At 38.5% G+C, this 15,948-nt stretch overlaps 1 protein-coding gene and 1 long non-coding RNA gene across 3 annotated transcripts in view; one reads left to right on the top strand and one right to left on the bottom strand.

Moving 5' to 3' along the window:
• ADNP (activity dependent neuroprotector homeobox) overlaps positions 1-6,287 on the bottom strand; it is a 62,525-nt gene extending 56,238 nt beyond the window's left edge. The window contains exon 1 of one of the 2 annotated variants that reach the window (XM_087959281.1): positions 5,632-6,287. The gene's annotated coding sequence lies outside the window, so the exon portion shown is untranslated. The remainder of the gene's footprint in view (positions 1-5,631) is intronic. The other variant, XM_087959282.1, reaches the window with a different exon arrangement.
• On the top strand, positions 6,235-11,565 carry LOC148131097 (uncharacterized). The gene is made up of 2 exons (XR_015748442.1): positions 6,235-7,210; positions 9,535-11,565. It is a non-coding gene; the product is annotated as an uncharacterized LOC148131097 (long non-coding RNA).
• The last annotated feature ends 4,383 nt before the right edge of the window (positions 11,566-15,948 follow it).

The raw sequence follows: 15,948 nt of genomic DNA, 5'->3' as shown, positions 1-15,948 counted from the left end.
AAAAAAAATTATCTTTGATTGCATTGTACCCTAAATAGTGATGCTGCAGTTCTTTTCTATTCACGGTAATCTTCATTGTATATTTCATTCAAAAATAATAAAACCAAACATACTGAAGATAAATTTGCCCATTATAGTCACTCTCTCATTTTAAGAAGAATGTTGATACTTTATTAAATTTTAAAGTATAGTTTATTTTATGTATATTCATGTTTTATAGCTACTAGAATGAATGAAGCTTTTCAAAACAGTAGTATCTCTTACACAAGTTTAAAACTGACATAATTCAAATCAACATGGGATTAAGGAAACGTGTATTTAATCTAACACTTTCAGCTATAAAAATTGTACTAGAAATTACCTTATGAAATATAGTAGCAATCTTAAGGCTACCAATCTCAAGATTCAATGTACTTAAAACTAAAGCTTGATGGAAATACATTCAACCAGAAAAGTTAAGAAGCACAAGGTATACATTCTTCAAATATAACTTCTGCAATCAAAATGGTTGGCCAACTTGGACACTATGATTTATAAAGAAGTATGCTTTGTAAGAACAAAATTCAACAGTGAAGCTGAACCTCCCCCATCAAATGTTTCTTATTTTATTAAGTCAGATTTCCTATCAACTCACAAATAGATTTGCTGTTTAATATTCCAGTGAGGAATAATCTTCAAAGTTTAAGCATTTTGCAAGTCTGAATGTAACAGGGAAAGTTGTGGTTTGATCCATCTTTGTTTATGAGCATAGCGAGTAGGAATCAAGCTCATAGGGCATTTCAATTCCAATTACATCCAAAAGAACTATCATCATAAACCTTAACCCTAATAATGAGCAGACAATGGCATGCTCCCAACTTAAGCAATTTTCTATTAAGCATCTAGAAACACACAAACAGGCTGAGTGACCAAAACAAACAAAAAAATTTTTGTTAATACTTATGCTCTATGATGATGACAGTAAAGAAACATTTGATTAGTACTTAAACAGTTAAAATGGTTAAAATAAAGAGATACAAAACAGATTTTATGTGATGGTCATAAAACAGGTTCAAACCATAGGTTGAGCTATAGACATCAACATTCATTTTAGCCAGTCTAGAGTATGAACCCACTTAATATTTTGCTGCAGACTGGCACATTAATATAAATAGGACCTATCTGAATGTGAGAATCAATCCTCAACAAAGTACATACACTGATTCATCATAAGTCTACCCTACTCTGTTAATAAAACTGGGAGAGCAGCCACTGATTGCTTTCAACATCATATTCCCTGTTTTACACACATTAGGTGGGAATTAGATTGAAACCTGAATTCTACAATATATTTAAATGCTTTTATGTATCAATCAGCTATACAGGTAGTCCTTGACTTACAACAGTCATTTAGTGGTTATTCAAAATCAAAATGGCACTAATAAAAGTGACTTATGACCATTTTTCACAATTACGACCATTGCAGCATCCCATGGTCATGTGATCAAATCCAGCCGCTTGGCAACTGGCTCATATTTATGATAATTGCATGCCCAGGGGTCATGTGATCACCTTTTGCAACCTTGACAAGCAACGAATGATGAAACCAGATTTACTTAACAATCATGTTACTAACTTAAGAACTGCAGCTATTCACTTAACAAGTTTGGCAAGAGAAGTCATAAAATGGGGTAAAATTCACTTAAAATTTGCTTAGCAACAGAAATTTTGAGCTCAATTGTGGTCATAAGTCAAGGACTAGCTGTAATGTACTTGTTTTGAAAAATGAACCAAATGCTTACAATGAAAGTGCACCACTGAAGCACACAGGATTTATTTTGGCTTTTTGTTCACCAAGCCAGAAAATCACTACTAGAGAACCAGAGAGATTTTCAACTGCTGATACTGTCCAGCTTGCCAGAACCTCCAACTATGATGCCCTTGTAGCACGATAGATTGGATAACTATTTATATAGCTCAACTATAGTAAACTATATTTCCTACTATTTCTATTTCCACCTGTCTAAGTTAATTGCAGCATAATTTGGTGCTTTATTTAAACTTGATTTAGAGTCTGAATTTCTAACATGAATGAGATAGAAATACATCTACTACCAGTGACAATTTTTCAGAATTTAGCTTGGCTTAACCAAGCTACAAACTGATTCATTGCTGGTTGATCATGCTCATTAGATTTCCCCTGAAATGAAACATTTTAAGTGGTAGTGTAATGCCTTAACTAAGAACTCTCGCTTTCTTCTCCTAACCAACTAAAATTGGAAAGCAAAAACAAGTCATTGCTATCAACTGTTGACTTGTGAAGACGGGAACAACCACAATTATTAGTGCAGTCATCTTGCTAAACAATTCAGAGAAGGAATTTCCAAGGTTTCTTTTTAATCACTTTGTTTTGGCTGCATTGCAGTCAGAATGATGGAGCAGTGGCATACCAACACACAATTAAATTTTGCCCCAGAACTCTGGTTCAGCATGACAATGGAATGTATTTAGTCTATCTACCACCGAAATGTGAAAAATAAAGTATATCAGACTACTTGTCCATCTAGCTGATGTCCTTTCCAACATACAGGGCTTTCTAGGCAGAGATATTTCTAGAACTAGTACAGGAAATCCTTCAGTTGAAGCTAAGAATTGAATATGCCACCCTCCAAATGCAAAGCATGTAATCAGTTCTAAGCGCTCTTTGTTCATGAGATGATAAGACTGTTATCACTGAGGTAAGGAAAACTTACCCCAACTCATATAAATATACTACAAGTTTTGTTTCTGTTCCAAATGTTTCTCTGAGAAATATATTCCTACCTTTCCCAATAATTACAAAGCTTCATTCTCACAATAAGAACTCTGCCAGACAATTTATTCTTTTGCAATGTCTTTCTTTATAATATTTGTTTTTAACAGACAATCGTATTATTGCAATAACTGAAAAATCCAGACTCCTTTACAACTTTCTTGATATGATATTGACATTGTTTGCTTGCAAAAGATGTATGCTTGCAAAACCTTATTTACTCAAAATGCACATAAACACATATGTAATAGAAATATTTTAGTAGCTGGACAGGTATCTCTCACACATAACTAATACTACAATATCTTTCTGATGATTTGGTTTCACATGGATCTTCAACATTGTATTTTTAATGCAGCTCCGTAATCTTCCATATTTATAGTTGGATTCAAGATATATGCCTGAATCAATGGCCTGATTTACACATTTTGTTAAGCTACACAACTTACTTTCTTCTAAGATAGGCTGTGATCTGAACAGGCCTGTTATGCACAAACTAGATTACTGCTTTTTCTATAAATTATGGCTAAAACAATTAGTTTACCAAGGTACTTACTCTACAATCTCCCTCAAAATGACACAAACCAGTGATACTCAGAAAGGCAACATGAACCTTTGAAGCCAAGGTTCTATGACTTCTTTAAGATACTCTGATGTCATTGCTTATGGTAAATTGATTGGTTGCAATGCAACTAAGTTATTTCCTATGAAACCATTATTTTTGGTCATTTTAAAGTGAGTAAAATAACAGTAAAAGCAATTAAATGACCACTTCTGTTCAGATGGAGGAAGTGGTGGTTGAGCTCCTGAAGGAAAAAACTGAATTTGACAGTTTTATAAGAATTGCTTCCATATGAGCTGATATGTAACACATGAGGTATTGTTTCCATTTTACATATTCTCTACTAAATATTGACACTTAGAGAATAAAATTGTGTCACAAAACATATTTTAAAGTTTTTTGTATTTTCTATAAATACAAGTCTCTATCAGATAATAACCACAAAAAATCCCAATAACCAACTACTCAACTATCCAGTTTTCCAAGCAACATGTAGCCGTCAAACAAAATCAGTCTTTTGAAAAGCATTTCAATGATAGAAACCCTTAATTATCTCTATTGTCATGATGAGACTCAACCATATGTGATAGGTTTATCTCCAGTAACAAGTTTAAGTGCAGTCTCTTCCTCATCATGGTTTACAAAAGAGACAAGCACTCTGTGTGCATTGAATCTTACATTCTTCCACCTGAATTAATGCCTCTGATTTAGGGAACCTACTATAGTTCCATTTTCTAAACTAGTATCAGAAAGCTTTAGTGATACACTGAAGATTAGCTTCACTGAATTTCAGCAAAATCTTCAGACAGGTAATGTGGGTCAAGGATGACACAGATTTTAGGTACCACATCAGGATGACACCTTTGGTCATGAGTTTCCAAGAGAGGGCCAGATTTTTTAAAATCATTGCTCTTGCTCACTAAACCTTTTGCCTATGCTGCTGTCAGCTCCGAAGAGCAACTCGGCCTGCAGTGATAGGCCCATTTTCCCAGACCTATAGAAGGCGCTGTGTAGCAACTCCTATCTGTGCATCTGGGGCCCCTCCCCCCCTCTGCAGCAGCCTTACCCAACGTTGGGAACGCGCCCCCTACTGACTCGCTACACTCATTTCTTCATTCAAGGGACTTGGCTGCGGTGCATTTTGGGTGGGGGCTGGTATTTTTGCCTTCGATGGTCATAAACCCAAGCAACCGCAGCAGTGAAGCCACATGCTCATTAGGTATATGCCTATGCAAAACTGAACTGAGCTGCAGGGGGGGGGGGGAAACAAAACAAAAACACAACACAGAGATATACAAAGCCATAACTAAGCATAGACAAGACATCCTAGGAGGAAGACTTTTTCTCCCCCTATAGAAGCAGAAGCAATCCTCCTTCCCCACCTTCTTTGTTTGAGAAATAGGTTAAATACAACTATTTTGCCCTGAATGGATGCAGCAAAGAGTTGCAGAGGTGTAGAAGGGTGCCTGCTTCTCTCGGAGACCTGGATACTCTGACTGAGTCACGAATCCCGCCTTTTCCAACAACACCCGATACCTCTAGCTATTGAAAGGGGGGGGGGATTGGCGTACAGGAGGCTGCTCTCCCATTGATTGCACCGCAGCCTGTTCCACATTTCCAGCGCCAACTCTGCAGTCATAACGGGGCTTTCCTCCCTCGTTGACACCCTTCCTTTCCCCGCCGCACATGCTGGGAGAGAGGGAAAAAATGGGGGGAGCCTCAAGCATGTCGAAGAGGATGGCAACATTCGCAATCCGGACTTCTCTTCTTCTCCCCCTCCCCGCCGCCACCACCACCGCCACCACCTCCAACGATTCCCTCCTTCTTCCACGACGCAGACCGTGCAATCACAGCCACACTCGAGGGCGCAACATCTCTGGGCCACCTCCCTACAAGGAACGGAAGGAGGGAGGGAAAAAAAACGAGATGCAGCGGAGGCACAGGCGGCATTGAGCCGGAACGCGATCAGAGAAGCTTTTCTGGGTTCTTTTTTTTTTTCCCTTAAAAAATGGGGGGACTCTTGGGGCGGGGGAGTCTTTGAGGTGGAGGAAAGGGAGGCAAGAAAACCGGCAAGGAGTCCGCCTCTGGCGCCGGGAGAGCCGGCCTCGGAGAGAAGGACGGGAAGAGACGTTTTTCTTTTTAACACTATGTGTGAAGGGGGTCCAGGAGCAGCCACCGGGCCCGGCAACCCTGGAGGGAAAGACGGCAACGAGGAGAGAGGGAAAAGAGAGGGAGGAAAAGGGTTGCGCTGGGCTCCCGCGCGCGCTCAAGCACCTACCTAGCTGCGTTTCGCGCTCCCTCCTCCTCCTCCTCCTCAGCGGCGGGCGGGCGGGAGCTCCCTCCCCCGGCAGCGGCGGCAGCGGCGGCAGCGGCGGCGCTGTTGGCTGGCGGCTCCCGGCTGGCGGCAGGGCTGGGCGAACGCGGGGAGCGGAGCCGGCGGTGCGGGGGAGACAAAGGGGCCTGGATGGCGGGATGGGGGGGGGACAGGTTGCGTGGGGCAAGGCAGGGGTTCGGCCTGCGCTGGGACGGAGGAGGACGCGGCGGCTCCTTGGGGCTGAGGTACCGGGCCGAAGGGTGTCGAGCGCCGGGCCGCGGGGAAGGGAGGGGGCCCTGCAGACAATACAGCCGGGTCCCTCCTGCCCAGAACCTGCCCTGGCCAAGATGGCGGCCGAGAAAGAGCGGAAGTGACGCGGGGTCCTCATTAGCATATGGGACTTATTGTCCGGCCGGAGAGGAGGGGGATGAGCCCCCCGGGGTGAAGGGGAATAAAGGGGTGACTGAACCCCAAGAATGGAACTTGAATTCCCGTCATCCCTCCTCCTCTTATCCTGTCCTAACAGGAAGCGGGATCTTTAAAAAAAAAAGAGAGAGAGAGAGATGGAGGGGAGCGGGTTACATAACCCCGTCGGTATGGGGGGATTCTCGCGAGAAGGGGAACCGGCGGCGGGATCTGCTCCGGCTCCGCTAGGAGGCGCCGCGCCCTGCGGCTGGGGCCGGAGAGAAGAGCGCGGAACGGTTATCCTTCCGCCGCCCCAGCCGGGACTACAACTTTCCCTGAGGGGAGGAGAAAGGGTCACTGGGGAAGGGGGAACTGAAGGGAGGAGGGGGAGGGAGAATGAGCCTTCTCCACGTGACCCGGCATGGAGAACACCACGTGACCCAAGCTTCACCTGAGTGAGCAGCATAACACCTCGTGCGGCTAAGCTGATGATCACACGGCTTGCACTCGTGCATGGAGTGAATGGCATCTGCAGGGCAGGTCAATCTAAGCATCCCTGTGCCCCAGCCTTGGCCAGAGCAAGTCTCTGGACCTCCAGATGGGCATTCTTTCATTGGGCATTACGGGTGGGCTGCCTGGCTTTGGACCCATCTGTTGTGCCATGGGTGGACCAATTGCAAGTTTGAAGCCATGGCGCCCTGAGCAACGTTAAGTCAAGGTAGTGCAGGTGCCCTTTGCAAAAATACAGTTTGAGGCATGGCTGCAGAAACGCCTTGAGTGCTCCACTGTGTTGTGTTTAGGACTATGTCAAAGTAGGTAACTGGTGGAGCCCAAGAGTCCTTGCATGAGTCCATCAAACTGAATTGGAGACGTTTTTACAGTGACTCCTCAAGAGGACTGGATTACAGATTTCACAAGCCCTGCAAATGCTCAGAGGCAGGAGCCTGCTCCAATATGTATTTAATTAGTGTGATAAAATGTTTAATATTTAAAGCAAATGACTAGAATTAACTTAGCGTAATTTCTTGTCTCACTTTTTAATCATCTGAGATGGAAGGAAGCTGAAACTTTCTCCAGTTCTTAAGCGATCGGGTCCCAGGCCCTGAACACTGCTAGTTGTGACCAATGGATAATGCAGGTAGGACTTCCAAAAGTGTTAAGCGACAAAACCCATACTTTCCAATTAGGATGGACAACTCAAGTTGTGAAAGTTATAGTTCATCCTAGCTGGATGGTATCAAGTTGGAGAAAAATTTCCACAGTGGAATTTTGTGTTACAAAGTTGAGCTGTCCCAATGGAAATTGATAGAAAGTTCAGCATGACTCTAAATACGAGTAGGATAAATAATTACTACATGTTTGTAAATGCTAACAATTACATCTTTGGCAATATGTAAAAACAGAGTATGTTTTTATATATTACAAACTACCAAGATTACAAACTACCAACCATACACTGAGAGCATTTGCACCAGAGGTGGTCTTCAGCAGGTTTTGACCAGTTCTGCAGAACCGGTAGCAGAAATGTTGAATAGTTCAGAGAACCGGCAAATACTACCTCTGACTTGCCCTGCCCCCATCTATTCTCTTTTGATCAGGTGACCAGTTTTAAGTACGAAAAACATAAGTTTTTTCAGTGCCATTGTAACTTCAAATGGTCACTAAATGAATGGTTATAAGGACTATATAGCAATGGTATAGTTGATCACCAGATCTTATAGCTAACAAAACATGTGACTTTATTGTGCATGCATGCAAATATCCTGCAGCACACACAAAAATGCAAATCAAGCTAGAATTACTGAAATACATGTATCTAGCCACAGCAATAGAGAAGACCCACCAGCAGAAGTTTTCATTCTGTTTATCAGCGTTATAATAATCAGATTTAGTTTTGTATCCATCTACCTATATATCTGAAAGTAAGTTCATAATTCTTCATCCCAACAAAATATCATATTCTAGTTAGGAATATTAAGAACCACATATGCAATGGAAGCTATGTACAGGTAGTCCTCGATTTACAACAATTTGTTTAATAACCATTCAATGTTACAATGGCACTAAAAATGACTTATAACCATTTTTCACATAACCATTGCAGCAACCCCATAATCATGTGATCAAAATTGAGATGTTTGGCAACTGGCATGTATTTATAATGGTTGCGAGACCTCAGGGTCATGTGGTCACTTTTTGTGACTTTCTGACAAGCAGAGTGAATGGGGAAGCCATAATGCTAACTTAACAACGGCAGTGATTTATTTACTGTGGCAAGAAAGGTCATAAAATGAGTCAAAACTCAATTGGCTTGCTCAGCAATGGATAGTTTGGATTTAATTGTGGTTGTAAATCAAGGACTATCTTTAAAGTTATAAATGGTATTTAATGGCTAAATCCTCTATTCCTTGAATTACACCCAAGACAGGCTTGGCATCCAATCTAAGGTATTAGGACCACCATTTTAATTTTATTCAGCTTCCTATCTAGCGCATTCTTATACAATTCATGATATTTTAGAAAATTTTAAAAAGTTGTTTGTGGAAGAGCCAATGGGAAAGCCAGCAGAAAATCACAAATGGCAGCCACTTGACATTATATCTAGTACCATATGAGTTTTGCCTAACAATATCAGTTGAAACATCTGTCATAAGTCAGCATGATCACATGAAGTAATGCTTTACAACCATGTTGCTAAATGACATGGTTCCCAATCCCAGTTATTGAAGTTCAGTTGGTGTTAAAACATGTTCATTGCTGTGATTTTGGGTAGCATGGTCTCTATTGAATGTCTGAATGAGCTAGGAATATGCTATGCACCTCTATTGAGAGGGCACATTCCTTGCCGAAACCTTCACAGCATGGGTGCCTTCCACAACATAAAATACCCTAATAATAGATATTTTACTAGTAATTGTAATATTGAACTAATAATCTAATTATATATTGCATTTCAATTGTTCAGAGTGCTTCATTAATGTTAACTATTCCAAAAACCCTGAATTTTATGATTGTACACATTTAGGATTTTGACATGTAACAATCAGCCTAGAGTCATGTTCGGATTATTAATATGACTTTAGGCTGATTGTTACATGCCAAGAATGCATCTGTTCTTTTTGGCTATATCCCCAATATTTGGAATCTTTCAAAATATAAAGAACTACAGATTTACTGTACAATACTGGAAAGATAAATTGACATTTGATTTGTGGTAATGGATTGTTGATACACATTGTTTGTCAACATTTGAATGTTTTTTTTTCCAATAGAGATGAAGATTCTGAAACAATTTGACCAATGTTTTGTCCATGTTACATATTTCCAGATGTTTCCCCTATCTTTTCCCTTACTTTAAATGTTACATGATGTTGTTAATGCAGTTATATGTGTATAATTTGATTGCAAGATTAAAATTATTACATTTGAAAGAGCCATTTACGTTACTCTATCTAATTCCAGCTTTATCTTGAAGAGATGAAATAGCTGACATGCAGAGATACAATGAATGGTCTAAAAAGCTTCCTGTTGTGTTTGTGGCTGATATTTTAAGTAGAAAACCTGTTGTGTGCACTGCATAAAGTGCAGTGTGAGTATGAATATTTATGACACTATTGAAGATCCTGAATTGCAGATGGCACAAACTTAAGTGACAACAATGTTTAAATGAATCATCACCTTCTGAAGTACAATTTTTATTTCAGATAGACCAGCTGAAAATTCACACAGATTTGAGTATGATTCAAATACTGTCAAGTATGTTTAATTTGAGATCTTGTAAATTGTAAAATAACAATAACTTATTCATTTAAAGTGTTTCATGGGTGCATATCTCCAGGCAATATTCACTTATTGTCATAAGAAGAGTTATTGATATTACTGTGGTTCAACAGAGATATGGGTAGTCCTTGACTTATGACCACAATACAGACCAGAATTTTATAACCCCTTTTGCCATAGTTGTTAAATGAATCATGTCATTAAACAAATCCAGTTTCTCCCAGAAGCTGACTTGGGAAGGTTACACGTGATCTGTTGACATTGTAAATACATGCCCATTGCCAAGTTTTGATCATGTGACTGTGAGGTTGTTGTGATAGTTGTAAGTGCAGGAGCCAGTCTTAAATCATTTTCTTCAGTGGTGTTGTAACTTTGAGCAGTTACTAAATAAATGGTTGTAAGTCAAAGACTACCAGTGTAGTAAAAAAAAATTAACCTTTCAGCTATCCTGCTTTCAAGTTGCTTGGAACTTTGTACGTTAGAACATTCTGAATACAAAATTCAAATTATAACCTGGTGCTGTTATTTCAACAATTTCAATAGCATCAAGCTGTGTTTAAAATGGCTTGATCTACCAGTTGTATGTGAAGATGCCCATCATAGACATTGTGTACTTCAAATAAAAAACAGAGTTTATGCATATGTATTCTCTCAGAGAGATGGTGGGGAGGAGGGGGGCAGAGAGATTCCTTTCCACCAATGAATGAATGAAACGAGACCATCTGGATTAGGAGGACTAATATACTTTATGTTCCTCCATTGAAATAAAATGCATTCCTTCATGTATGCTAACTGCATGGAACAAATACTTGGACGCCACTGGAGTACAGTCTGTTTCAAATGTGGTATCCGTTGTGTCCCCTCCATAATCATGTGCAATGACTTCCATATAAAACAGTTGGAGGCACTGGGAATCAAAAGGTGCAGTCTTAAAGATTGTTATTATTTCATTAATACTTAAATTTATATTAATTTATATTACAACATGATTAAAAAAAACAGTAGTTCCAATAATCACATAATAAATACCATGATAGAATCTATCTACCCATCAGTAAAAACCATTTTAAAAATCAGATAACCTATGAACCATTTCCATAAATTACACAGTGCCCTGTACCCCACAGCATAAGGGATCTGTGAAAGGTAGTCATCTGAATGGTTTTAATGTTAATAGAAAGGGGCTGTCTGAGGAGTTGTGGCTGTTGGCCCTCACCCATCACACAACTCAAGATAGAGATATCTCTTGCACACACCCTTGGCTATTTAATACTAGATGTGTGTGTTCTACAAGCCAATGGTTTCAAATGTAACTAGTATTTGAGTCACAGCAGACTTTATAAGAAGTAAAGCAACCTGATTTGACCAGCCAATGCAGTTCTTGCAGGAAAAGTGTTCTGATCTGACCCAGAGCATGGCTTCAGTAGAGAGATGGGGGGTAAATGTTAAGACAATTTTCAGATCAATCATATTTCAATGATTTTTTTAAAAAATGAAAATGTCTAATTATTTCCATCTGCTTGGTCTTGCAACGTACAGAGGTTTTCGCTACATCTCCCCTAAGTTATATAATTAATGTAAATTGCCTGAGAAGATGCTTTGATGGAAATCTTTCAGCTTTGATATGTAAATTTCCCTGGTACAAGTTTGAAAAAGCAAACTTCTGAGATGCAATTTATTGTTCAAAATAAAATTATCGCTGTTTGCATGTGATCTTTTTTTTTTTGTCAGTGTATCCTTCTGTGCACAAGGAAGATTTTTGATTGGGGAGGGAGGTAAGACAAATGCTAATATACAGGCATATCTCATTTTATTGTGCTTTGCTTTACTGCTTTTTGCTGATATTGCAGTTTGTCTACAAGATTGCACCAGCAAAAAAAAAAAAAAAAAACCACCCCTCACTGAAGGCTTAGAAGCTGTTTAGCATTTTTTTTAGCAATAAAATATTTTTAATTAAGGTATGTAGCTCATTTTTTGCAGGCATGCTGTTGCACACTTACATTTTAGTATAAATATAATTTTCATATGCACTGGGAAATAAAAAAATGTGTGTGACTCACTTTTTTCAATATTCACTTCGTTATCATGGTCAGGAACTGAACCTACAACATCTCAAAAGCGTGCCTGTATTATTTTGTTTGATATTTCTTCCTACACCCTCTGCTGGTGTTTCAAAGGGTCTTGAAGATTTGGCTCTTCACCCAGGCTTGGCCAAAATGGTAAAGCCCCTTTGTGTTTATGTGGATGTTTCTTTTATTACTGATTTTTCTCCTTTGGTCAATTTTGCTGTTTTTTTACTCATGGTAAAGGTTTCCCCTGTCCAGTCATGTCTGACTCTAGGGGGCTTTGTTTCTTAGCTGAGAGAACCAGCATTTTCTGAAGACACTTTCTGTAAACATGTGGTCAGCATGATTTATACGTCGAGGTGCACTGTGAGTTGTTCATTGTTACCTTGTTATCAAAATGGTATCGATTTATTTACTTGAATTTGCATGGTTTTGAACTGCTAGGTTTGCAGGACCCGGACAAATAATAGGTGCTCACCCCAACACACAGCACTCAGGTCTCAAACCTGGGCTATCAGCTTTCCAGTATTTTATTTTATTGTGAACCCACCAAAGTTATTGGGAATTGGATCATACATAAGTTTAATAAATACATAATTCAGTGAGTGGCATACCAAAATTATCTTCAAGAAGTTAAGATCTGTCAGAGATTAGCTTTTTTGAAGGACACAACTCTTCTTTTGTTTTCGGTAAAATGTATTTGCTTTATTATAATGGGTGTCCTCTTCCTCTGCTTTCAAAAGGAATTTCATAATGTATCTTTTTTTAAAGTTTTTATTATTAAGTATTATATTTGTTTTATATTTAGATTATGCTATTTTTTATGTTTTAAATGTTTTTTGAATAAGTTTGTGAGGCAAAATGATTCCGCTCAAATAGTTCTGAACATCATGGAAGTATTTCAAGCACAAAACACTGTTTTGAAATGTCCATTTCACAACTGGAACAAGCTCTATTGAATTCAAATTGAGGTTTTTTGGTGTGATGCAATTTGAATTGAAATACTTTGCACGGCCTGAGTTTTAACTGTTTTTTATTGCATTCTTCTTTAAATTATCTGATTTAAGCATTATGGTGGCAACTTTAAGTTATAATTACAGTCCAGGTATTATCTCCACTAGGAGAAACATCACTATTCTTCATGTCTATTGCTAATATAAACAAAGAGGAAGATATTGTTACGATCTGGTTCATCTTAAAGGCTTTCCTTAGCTCTCTGGATGTCCTTTCTAGAAACAAATTTCTTCATTAATTAAGCCTATTGGTCTGCTGCCTTGTAGCAAGCTTTTTCTTTCCCAATTTGTGGAATTCATGGTTACCATTGCTTCATAAGTGGATTTTTTTCTATGCCTTTTGATGGAATTTTTTAGTGTGTTAGCAGGGGTGGGATTCTCCCAGTTCGGACCAGTTTGGGCAAACCCCTTGTTCTGATGATCAGCTGGATCTGAGCCAGTTCTCTCCTCCTAGCATGTGGGCCCACCCACCCACCCCTGCTCTTTCCTGTGCTTTATGTCTTTTTGTTAAAGCACAGCTGATTCACGCGCCAGAGTGGTTTGCCAACCCTCAGCTGTTTTCTTCAGCTACAGCTGAAGGTAAGTATTATCTTTTTAAAATGTGGAACGCACATTTTGTGCATGCGCGCGCAAAGCATGCTAAAAGCACGCGCTCGCTGAACCAGTTGTTATACTGGTTGAATCTCACCCCTGTGTGTTAGTATAACCCCCACCCTCCAAAAATTTTATGTATTTTAGTATTGTAATTCATAATGACAAATCATTGTATTGTTAAAATAAATCCTATATAATTTAAATATGTAACTATTATAAATTATATCATTTTGATCTCAGATGTCTCTTGGAGCAATACATTACTCAAAGGTAATATGGGAATATGGGACTTCTGGTGGGGACAAATGATGATCTAATCATCTTGAAGGAGTGGAGACTACTGCAGTGGAGATTGGCACCCAGAGAGCCACCATTGGATGCCAAAATCCCTTCAGATGAAGGAGTGAATGTAAAATAACCCACTTATTCTCTGGATAGTCACTCCTTGTAAGTAAGTTCCAGGAACAGAACCTTTCACAAATAGCATACGAAATGAGAGCTGGGAGGCACAAGATTCTATCCACATTCATAGCTGCAATACAACCTATAAGTGCAAGATCCGCCAAGCCTCATTTCTTAGTTACATTTGGAAATGATTATTCTACAGTCTCAGAGCAATTTTTGTTTTTACTACAGATAAGTACTCCTCTTGGTGGGTCTTGCTTTTTCTGGATTACACATTTAAAAGATTTAAAGACTTAAAGTATACAGACTACTTGTCAAAAAGCTTAACAAGGAGTGATACAAGAAAGCTTAAAACGGATGAAAGGGAACGTTATTTTTTTTTAAAAAAAGATTAATTTTTCTATGAAACTGCATGGAAAAACTGAATTAGGCAACTCAGACTTGGTTGTTTTTTGTTTTTTTTTACTAAAGACAGTAGATACTTGGTGGAATTTACGAAACAAAAGTTAAAGGCAACTTGAGTAGACTAAGTTCTGAATTATAACCATGGAAATGCAGATGTGACATGTACCAGCATCAAAAGCATCAGAAGAAAAGAGAAAAAACTTGGGGGGGGGGGGGGTTAATTCCCCCCCCCCTTGCTTAACACTTTCACTTCTGGAATCTAGTATGATAAGTAAGGCTTATCTGGAAGGCAGAAGAGGGTCCTTAGAACAGCCTGGAGACAAATCAATTTCATTAGATTTAAAGTACTTCAGAAAATTTTGATCAATTCAGCACCAAACAGCCTGTTGCACTTGAAACTAAATTTACAGTCCTCCCACACACAAAAAAAGATGAAAAGGCTGGATAAGATGGAAAATACTATATAACTATCTATCTAATCTAGATAGATGATAGATAGATAGATAGATAGGTAGATAGATAGATAGATAGATAGATAGATAGATAGATAGATAGATAGATAGATGATAGATGATAGATAGATAGATAGATAGATAGATAGATAGATAGATAGACAGACAGACAGACAGAAAATGTTGACAAGATTAAAATTTAGGATAGTAAAAGCAGAAGCTCTAGATAAAGAATTGGAGAGAGCTGGATAATTTAGCTCTATTGAAATTTAGAGAGAAAAATTGTGTGAAATTTAGAGCTATTCTAGAGAACTTGTATGAAAGTATTAGATAAAGAATTATATAAGCTTTGATGTGGGGGAGGGATTGGGAAGATGAAGATACAGAGGTAGAGTCTGATAAAATTTGAGGACTAAATCCAAGATTTTCAGGAACATAAAATGTTCCAAGGGATGTCTTGGTGCATTTTGTGAGGAAAAAGACAAAGAATAATGTTCTGCGACAGCATTTCAGTACAAGATTGAAGATTGATAATATAGATAGAATTATCCTAAAATAAATGCTCTCTACAAAAGAAAAATAAATACTTCTTTTAGAGTGAAAGAGTAAAGTGATGTTTTTTTGGCTGGGCTAAATTAGAAGATTTGATTTTTACTTTTAAATATCTGAGATTTTGACTGGATTCTGATCAGAAGCTAAGATATTTTTTCAAAAAAATTAAAGGAGAGTTGAAAGAGGTCCAAATGGCATCCACAGAAGAGACTATACAAAAACCACAACAATTGTAAATGGATTTTGAAAGAGATTATTAAGTGTTACAAGTATGGACATTTTTAAATTTTATCTTGACTATGGATTACAAATGTTCAATATGGAATATAAATAAAGCCAATGAACCCCCAAAAAGAAAAAAAATCATTATTTAAAAAAATTAAAACATAATGTCTATGAGAGACTCATACTAGGAAAAATAATATGTCATATTTGATTTATAAAAATTAAGGTGAAGTATTTATTGCAGCAAGCACTAAAAAAAGCAACTGGAGTTGTCCTGGGTACTAACCTCCAACTACAACCAGAATACGTATGGAGTTATGGGCATGATACTTTTATTGGGGTGGAAGCCAAATTTCATGAAGTTAAGAATCTAGTACTAGGAAT

Source organism: Notechis scutatus, chromosome 3 (genome assembly GCF_049901735.1).
Source record: "Notechis scutatus isolate UNSWTSFEM ecotype Mainland chromosome 3, rNotScu1.2, whole genome shotgun sequence".
Classification (NCBI taxonomy): domain Eukaryota; kingdom Metazoa; phylum Chordata; class Lepidosauria; order Squamata; family Elapidae; genus Notechis; species Notechis scutatus.
This window is presented reverse-complemented; position numbering and strand designations above follow the sequence as displayed.